This window comes from Poecilia formosa, unplaced genomic scaffold (genome assembly GCF_000485575.1).
Source record: "Poecilia formosa unplaced genomic scaffold, Poecilia_formosa-5.1.2 Scaffold119, whole genome shotgun sequence".
Classification (NCBI taxonomy): domain Eukaryota; kingdom Metazoa; phylum Chordata; class Actinopteri; order Cyprinodontiformes; family Poeciliidae; genus Poecilia; species Poecilia formosa.
Genome location: NW_006800058.1, coordinates 1526424 through 1535879, shown reverse-complemented (window position 1 = coordinate 1535879; position 9456 = coordinate 1526424). Strand labels below are relative to the sequence as shown.

The 9456-nt window shown below is 39.6% G+C and overlaps 1 long non-coding RNA gene across 1 annotated transcript; it reads left to right on the top strand.

Moving 5' to 3' along the window:
• The first annotated feature begins 430 nt into the window (after window positions 1–430).
• Window positions 431–8201, top strand: LOC107837167 (uncharacterized). Its single transcript, XR_001663167.1, has 3 exons — window positions 431–553; window positions 633–634; window positions 8189–8201. It is a non-coding gene; the product is annotated as an uncharacterized LOC107837167 (long non-coding RNA).
• The last annotated feature ends 1255 nt before the right edge of the window (window positions 8202–9456 follow it).

Sequence of the window (9456 nt, the reverse complement as noted above, 5' to 3'; positions counted from 1 at the left end):
TTTTAAGATGAAAGAAAAAAAAATGGAGAAAAACAAGAAAAGAAAAACATTGTGGCTGCCAATGTTTCTGGCAATGGAATTAAAAAGCCATTTAATTTTTAAATATTCATGCAGCTTTAATTTGGACAAGTTTCAAAGTATTATTCATTTCTACTTGACTCAGTGCCCCTCCAGAAACAGCTGAGGAACTGGCCGCACGTTGCCAAAGCAATAATTTTACGAGAAAATACAGGCAATGACTGGACCAGCTTAAAGTACGTAAATCTGTTCAAGCACAGGAAGATCATAACTCTTACTTAATGTGGAGCGATCCTTCTGCTACGGGGGTCTCTCTTTGCAGTTTATGAGGTTTGAGTATTTTAGGCTGTTTTCACAGCTGATAGTGAGGTGGACTAGTTTTGATTTGGGAACAGCATCGCAACATTTGTTTCAGTTTCAGCTGGTACGGTTCACTTTCACACTACATGTTCGCAAACAATCCAAACTATGAAGAACATGTTCCTCTCCTCTCCTGTGGTGGCGCTGCACCAAGAACTACTGAGAGAAACAACACGTAAACCTCCGTCGAAGACATGAGAGCAACTTCCTCTTTCACAAATAGTAAATAAAAATGGAGTGGGGACAGATTTTAGTGGTTGTAGGATTTGTTTCGTCTTTGGTAAAAGACCATGAGCCATTTCTCCCGCTAGCGCTAGATTCGTTCGTTTGTTTTGGTTGTATTTACCCAAAATGTCATGCGCTATAGCAGAATGCGGTCCTCTTGGCATTCACATATGCATCCGTCCGTCACAAGTTCATTCCAACTGTGCCGAGACCGAGCTTTGGAGGCGGACCAGAGTTTGCTTTTTTTGGTCAGAGTTGGATTGCACATTCACACACCCACCAAGATGGATGGATGGATGGATAGATAGATGAATGGGTTGATAAATATTGACAGGAGTACCGTTGTTTACAGTTTTTCAACTGAGTCAGTTGGAAGCGTGTGTGTAGCTGTAAAAGACAATCAGGGTTCTTTACTAGCAAGGCTGTTCCCTTCCACAGAGTGCCAATCAACAATAAAAAAGAACCATCAGTTACACACAGATCATTAAATTTTACTTTCATATTGGGGATATCGGCAAACATTAAGCCAAGTGACTGTGTGTGAGTTTGCATGGGTGTGTTTTCACGACTTTCACAGCAGACAGATGCACATGTTTGTAGGACCATCAGTCTATGTAGAGCAAGTCTGAAAATGAACTCACGGGTGGCTGAGTAATAGATGCTGGTGCCCTGCCAATGCCACACACCCTTTTTCATAAATTATGAAACCAAGAGCAATTATGGCTTTTACAGAAATGAACCAAAGCATGCTGGAAGCACGCTGTAACTGGGTCAGTGGTTATTTCCTGCGACACACCTGGGCTCGCAGTAAACATTGAATATCAATTATAAATGGCTGCTATCTACACACAGGGTAAAGCAGATTACGACCCATCTCACCATATGTGGTTACATTAACATGCTCAGGAGGAGTTGGGGAAGCTCCATAGAGAGCCTTGGGAAAGTAATCACACCCATTCAACTTTACATGAACACTTTAGCATGCTGATATTGTGTTGAGATTTCAGAAACAAAGATGATGGAATGTATATGCTTTATGCTTTGCTCATTTTGAGCTATCTGCACGTAATGTGTCCCAGCAGGGTAAATGGTTGCCCCTCCAACCAGAAAGTTGGCAATTTTGACTCTCCAGCCCTTTATGTGTCCAACTGTCCTGCTTAATGAAACTGAACCCTACATTACCCATGGTGCTTTGTTGCGTAAAAGATCAGCTGAAGTGAATTTATGCACCTTGTCTCTGATGACTTCTGTAGACGCAGATCAGTGAGTGACAAACATCATGTTTAGCGTCACTGCGTGCATAACTCCACAAGAGGAAAGGCAACCGTGGAAAGCGACCAAACATGAAACATGGTGGTGGAGGCATCATGCTGTGACATTATGTAAGCCATGTCTCTGCTAGCAGTAGACAAAGTGAATGAGAACCCAGGATTGTCTTCGTCAGGACTCATCAGATGAAACAAAATGTGACTAGCCACAACAAAACCAGGAACAAGGAACAATCCTGAGTAATTTACAGAATATTAAGGTGTGGATTTGAAACTTTCTAATGATGTCAAACACAGAGAAACAAGGAGAAGATCTGGCGATCTGAATGTTAGCACATCCTTTGTGAGAAAACATGCCTCAAAGTTCAAGAAGAATTGTCCTTGCATTATTTTGTAATGATGCCACTCCCCAGCATTGACTTCCACAGGAATGACTGGGAACATTTCCAACAAGGCCGCGAGTTTCTGTCTTCTGTCTCTTTGACATGGAGTTGTCTGTGAACCCAAAACTATAGGGGATTCAAACCAGGCCTAAATACAACATGTCAGATGATGTTTCAGCCCAAATAAGGCCCAATGTAAATAATCATTTTATTTTACGCTACTAGATGCAGTTGGTCATAGCGGCACGCACCACCGCTCACTCAAAACCCACCAGGTATTTGTTAAACTGAAGGACAGTGATGGACAACAACGCCCATAAAACTGGAAAAAGTTTGTGGATTCACGACAGAGTCCCACATGTCGAATTCTCCTTTCTTCTCTTGTAGCAATGACAGTCAAAGTTACAAATCTTGCTGTGGTTGCGCTAAGTAGTCATGTGTTCCTTTTGCCATCACCCCGAAACTCGAATGCCTGCTGCTCAGACTTACTCTGTAAACAAGCTGGATTCAAACTAAAGATTTTACCATCCTAAAGCCTCTGAAGCTGCAGTTTGAAGCGTTATAACTTCCACTAAATATGTTTGTGAAATCTTTAGTAATTGATAATATCAGCTTTAAGTATAACACCTCCATGTTGAACACAAGCCAGCATGTGTAATCTCTGGCTTTTATGAACTAGAAGACGTTTAAAGGTGACATCAGTTACTTCTCTGTATTATTGGTTTAGCTGCTGTTGTCAGGGAAACCGGTGCTTAATAAGTGATCTTTACGCTCAATTATATCTGCCACAACAGTTCCATTTTCAACGCCAACACAGCGATGTGTTGGCTTACCCTATCCAGTGGGTAAATCGTCATTAATAAACACTATATAATACCTGATTACATGGTATAAGATGCCTTGCTGATTCACTTTCATTTGCAATTAGCCTTCTCTAATAACAGAGAGGATGGGGAACGACCTTGGAACACGCTTAATTAATCAGCAGTGGGGGGAAATAAAACCACTGTAGGCTTTGTTGGTTTCTGGTGAGATTAAACATGAACGATACGACACACTATTTTTGCTTAACAAGCTAAAATGTCATTCATCAACAAAAAATCATCCGTCATTTGACGCCGCTCACTGCTGGGAGACGCTCATTTTGGATGCTTTTCTGTTTTTCTGTGTGTACATCTTCATTTTTGTTGTTGGTGGCTGTTTGTTTACTTGTGGAACATGACCAAAGATTTGATGAGAGTGATGGAATTCCAATGAGAAACGGCAACAGCAACAAGCAGCGGGAAACAAACATACATAATGAGAAGACAGATGACTATGGAGAATCAAAGCTCGCAAAGCATGAAGTCATTTTTATCTCGTTGACAACATGACAGCATCTAAGTGCCTCAGTTGTGACAGGAAGAAAATTCCACGTGAAATGGAAAAGGAAAATCTTAAAAGGTGAAGAAAATGACAAGTGAAGTGTGCCTGCAGTGGTTTTAGTATTTATACACAATGCTGAAAAAATTGGTTAGGAGTGGAGAGGTGTGCTCAATCCGAATGAGAAATTGCCGTTTCGTACGGATTCTTTATGCTAATGTGTTCAAACTACGTAAAATGGGGCATGATTCTTTTTAAGTTTCAGTTAGATGATTTTGCTCAGTTATCCACAGAAACATCCACAAGTGTAGTAAAATCCAGAGAGCCCAAACAGCCACAGGTCCTGACGGGCTGGTGGATATTTTTGGTCTTACAGTGAATTAAAAAATGGTTCTCTTTACCTGATCCTTTTGTTTTTGTTTTAGCCCTATCAGATAATCTGACAAATTTAAATTTAGACAAAGTTTACCAAAGTATAATAAAAAAGTTAGTTTTTAATGTTGAGAAAATAAAGCCATCCAAACCTTCTTTACTGTTATCCTTTACTCTAAGACCCTTCAATAAAATCCAATTAAAGCAATTGTTGCACAAAGTTAATAAATAAATAGAGCCAGTGTGTGTCACGTCAGCATTAATCCAGCTGTTAAAAGTTTCATAGAATATTGGAGAACAGATAGAAGCATAGAGATCAAGGAACACAGCAGACAGGTTAGAGAGACGTTTAGAGAAGGTACGGTACCTCAAACATACCTAGACATGGCAATCCAGCTAAAACACTACGTGTCACCATGACAACACAAAGCCAACCACTAGAAGATGTTGTGACTCTTTTCCTCTGGCACCTAGAAGAGCGGCTTCAATCGGTTCAACTCTACTCTGCAGGGTTCGGGTGGTTTTCCATTACGACTCAGCAGAGTTCGCACTGCACTTCGTCAATGTCAAAAGAATCCTGTCCTACTCTGACTGTTTACAAACAGTGGCCCTAGTAACTACCTGTAAACAATGAAATGAAACAATGTAGATTTAACTTTAACTACACACACTTCAACTGGAATTACAAGCACCTCCTCATCCAAAGTTTTGAAATCAGGGGACATTTCTCCATTAGAGGAAAACGCAACTCTTGGGATTGATGATACATTTTTAGACAAACTGATGAGAGAGAGAGAGAGAAAGAGAGAGAGAGACAGAGGAAAAAAGAGAGCAAGAGAGATAGAGAGAGGATGCAATTGACAGAGGGCAAATACATTAGCCCACCACATAGACAGCGGCGTCCATAAAAGATAATCAGCAAGACAACGTCAATCAAATAAATACTTCGCCTTTGCTTTTACCATTTATTCTGCAGTGTAAAGTTCCAACTAAAACGCTGGATTTAACTGTGGAGGAAGGAGTAGTAGTAGAGGGTACATTAGTAGTAGCAGGGGATGCAGAAGCTGTAGTACAGAAACGGGACAGGCAGAGGAAACGCTGCCCTCTGAGTCAACAAGCACCCTATGTCCAACCTTACAGGGAAATCAACTAAATAAAGCAATATTGGGTTACAAACTGTTTGGTTTTTGACTAGCTGTTCAGGAGTTAACTGGCACATAGGCTGTTTTGACATCCGTCATGGCGCAGTGGGCCGCTTTCTGATGAGCATGATGTTAGGTGGAAAGGGTCAATAAAGTTATTCTAAGCTGAAGCATTATGTCAGAGCAGTAGCTCTCTCCTCTGGAACAGGTTTCTTTCTTTTGACTTTCCACTTCTCCGTAGTTGTCAAAGCTTTGTTAAAGACAAAATTGTCGAGTTTATTCTGTTACAAGTCCAAGGTCTTGGCTGCTATTATCGAGTGCCTTTAGTTGAATTTCTACATTTTTACCCATTTTTTGCACCGCTTTGAATAAGAAAAGTGAATGAATAAAATGGGGCTATGCCATGAACACAAGTGGATTTCCAGTAGCAATTTGAAAGGCTGTGGAGTAAATGCAGCTTTCATGTCGAGGGATGTATGAGATATGCCTGGACTGCATCACAGCTTCTATATTTTTGATGTAGCTTATTTGCTAAGGAGTTCCTGCAACTTTACTAAATGAGATTCCTATCACAGAAACATGCAGGTAGATATTTTCATGTTCTGAATCATAAACTGCTCTGCTTTAATTCTCCAACAAGCGCTCAGGAGCAGAAGAAGAAGAAGAAGAAAAAAAACTAAACAGATGGTTCAATTTGTTCCAACATCGTGGATACAAGTATTTTAAATTCATCTGAAAACAGGGACTGTATCAGTGTCATTTTGAGGTATTAACAGATGTTAAATTTACCAAAACAACTTAAGCTGATGTATCACTTTGGAAGCTTTCGATGATCAAAACAGGAAATCAGTTCCAATTTGGTTTAAGTTGACATAATGAGCCGACATGTAAATAAACTGCACAGCCACTCAAAAGCTGGAGTTTGTCTCAGCGTTGCTCTGACTTTATAGAAAATGATTAAAGTGGAATATTACTGCCTGATCTTCGAGATGACAAGTGAGTAAATCCCCATCTAACAGCTGCAGAAATCCGCCATGAAACGAATCCTGAGCTCAAAAGCAGGCAAGTCTTTGCAAGCAGAACTAAAACCATTTATATGTGAAGGCGGACGTGTGCATCCACATTGTTTTTTTGTTGTTTTTTTTTCCTTCAAGTTTTTACAAAGCAGTGGTCCTTATTTATGAGTCCCAATCATATTCAGGCTGCACACACATGCACAAGCCTGATTTCCGTGCCCTTTTTAGGTCATGAATGAATACAGATGCCTTGATTGATCATTTGCATTTGAAAATACTGTTTGCGCCTCATGAGATGTGGCAACGAAAATAACCTCCTAGGGAAGGTACAATTTCACCCAATGTGGGGTTCAGAAAGGAAAAAAGAGATGCACAACATGAAAAAAACAAACAACAGAAACAGAAAAATAAACTGAGGCTGTCAGCTCAGTAAATTCAGAACAAAAGACTCTTACAAAGGTGGAGAGGGAAAAAAAGTCTTCTGTGGCTGGACTGCAGATACATACTTTCAGCAAATCGACTATTTTGAGTTTGTATACTTGAGTTTACAATTAATCAATTATTATATTAGTTGGCAATTATTTCATGAATTGATTCCATACAATTAATTGTTTCAGCTCTAATTTATTTCAACTTTGAATTCAGGTCAACTCACAGAAGGGATGGTTTAAAGCAGGGGTCCCCAAACTACGGCCCGCAGGCGGATCCGGCCCGCCTCCTCATTTGGTCTGGCCCCCTGAACAATACCAGAGAGCTTTCAGTGATTTTTTTCATATACATGTGGATTTTTCTTCACCCACCAGGGGGGCTCTTGAGCAGATATGAAACTTAGTTTCCCTCAATGGAATATATACTAGTCAGTACCAGTCACCGTTTCGCTCACGGTTTTTTTCCATTTGCATTCTGGGTAAAAATCTATCTACAAACGCGAATATGTCGTCGGCAGTAATCCAGCTTCCCCCCCTCCCCGTCAACAAATGTGTTCTAAGGTTTCTTTCTCGAAAAAACTAAGACCGGCCCCCAACCAGAAAAGGGAACAGTTATGTGGCCCTCGCAGGAAAAAGTTTGGGGACCCCTGGTTTAAAGAAAAGTCGGTTAAAAAAACACTCTGTAATTTGTAATTTATTTTTAGATTAAAATAATAAATCATATTTTATATTTTAAAAAAATCTGATTTTATTTTTAAGCCATATCGCCCAGTTTTAATTGGTATGCGTTTTTATATGTCTTTCTACTGTTCATTTTATATATATGTCCACTTTCTTTGTTTTTACAGTTACGCACCGTTTTGTGTTACACATTTATATAAAAGCTCTAGAAGATGTTTTATATGAACATTTTTCTCTGCTCAGAGAGCAAACCATCAGGAGGCGCCAACTGACAGAATAATTAATAAACACATTTTCCCAGCACATTCTAGTTTACAGTGTCTAACTGGTTACATAAGCCAAATAAAGCAGGATATTAGCTTATATATTATTTATACTTCCGTGACGCTGGTGATGGAGCTGACATCATTAGGCGTGTCATTATCCATGCATGAATAAATACGATCCATTCCTTGATATGCTTTTCCCAGAAATGAAATATATAATCCAAACTTGTTTTCACGATGCAGCGCAAGAGGAACATAACAGCAGCCTGACATGTTTACATTTACCTCATTATGGTCCCAGTCAAAGCACGGCGCAGGCACAATGTGCGGTTTTATCTGCCCACAGCCATTCACGCGGCACCTTTAAGAGAGCATGTGCCTCGTTTTTTATTGAACATATTCACAACCACTTTACTGCGAAAGGTTAAAGTGAGATTCAGTATCTCGCAGGAGGAGGACGTCTTTATTTTCTGATCCACAGCTAACATGTAAAACCTTTTGTTTAAAGCTGTAGAGTTCATGCTGTGTTCCCCTCCTGAATCAGGCTCTGCCTGCTATGACTGAGAGACAGAAGCGTGCAGTGAGACTTGAGGATGCTGGTCTTTAGACTAAGTTTTTAAAACTTAATAGAAAATTCAGTTTCTGCAGCTAAATGTTCGGTTGCTAGAAGACACTGAGAGAAAACTCAACAAACACACAACCATCTTTCTGCACATCATTTGGTTTGTCTATTAAGAGATTTTAAGGTGTTGAGATTCAGGACAACAAACAAACAAAACAAATTTCTTTCCTTGTGAAGAAAGAAAATCCAAAACCCAATGACAAGGGCAGATAGCAAGAAACCGCCAGGCATCATGGGTATTTGTGCTCTCCTGGGTTGTATCTTGTTGCCTGTGAGGCCTTGCATTGTTCTCTGTGTTGTTTATTATCATTGTCAAATATTGTAATATTTGTTTGTGCCTTTGTGTTTAGTTTCTTGCTCATTTTCTCTTTGTTCAAGTTGGGCCTTTTCCTCTTTTGATTCATAGATTTTTGTGTGTGTGTCTAAGGCCGGCTCCCTCTGTGTTAGCGTTGTTCTTTAGTTCTTCCATAGAGCAGAATGATGTGGCACATTCTTTTGATCTGATCTGATTTTATGGTTTTATCATTGTGATAAAACCATAAAATCACCGCTTCTTCAGAGACCAAGACCAGATGTTTAGCAGTTGGATAAATATTAAAGTTTTTGGCTTAATGAAATGAGCCTTATTTTTGCTCTTCATCAGCCGTTGGTTAAATGAGTTTTGCATATAATTGAAAAGGTCGCTTGTGTGTCTGTGACAGTGTTGCATAGACTTTTTATTATCATTATTATTATTCATCTGCTTTGTGTTGGAACTGGGTGTTGTGTGCATGTTTTTGTTGCTTCCACTTTGCATTGCTCCACTATAGATTGTTTTGAAAACTAGATATCAACGGCAGACAAAATTTACAGATTGTCTGGTGTTTTATTCAAATTCAAATTCAAAAATACTTTATTGATCCCAAAGGAAAATTAAATGTTGTCGTAACTCATTAATTCAAAGTCTTCAGAGAGTTATTGTAGAGGCTGATGGCTGGAAAGATCTCCTGCAGCAGTCTGTATTACACCAAATCTGAAGAAGCCTCTGACTGAAGACACTCTGTGTCCCTACACAGTCTCATGGAGAGGATGGTCAATGCTGTCCATCATTTTCTTGATTTTATTAACAATGCTTCTTTGCATCGCCACCTCCAAAGTTTCCAAAACCTTTCCTCACCCTTTATTTCTTAAAATTCCTCATGTTTTTAAAATGCAAATGTAAGAATTGTGCTTGTTTGCTCAGGAAAAGCACGTGAACACACCAAGGGGCTCCTTTAAATCAAAGGTCTAAATCAGGGGTGAACAATACGTCGATCGTAGAAAGTTTTGAGTCG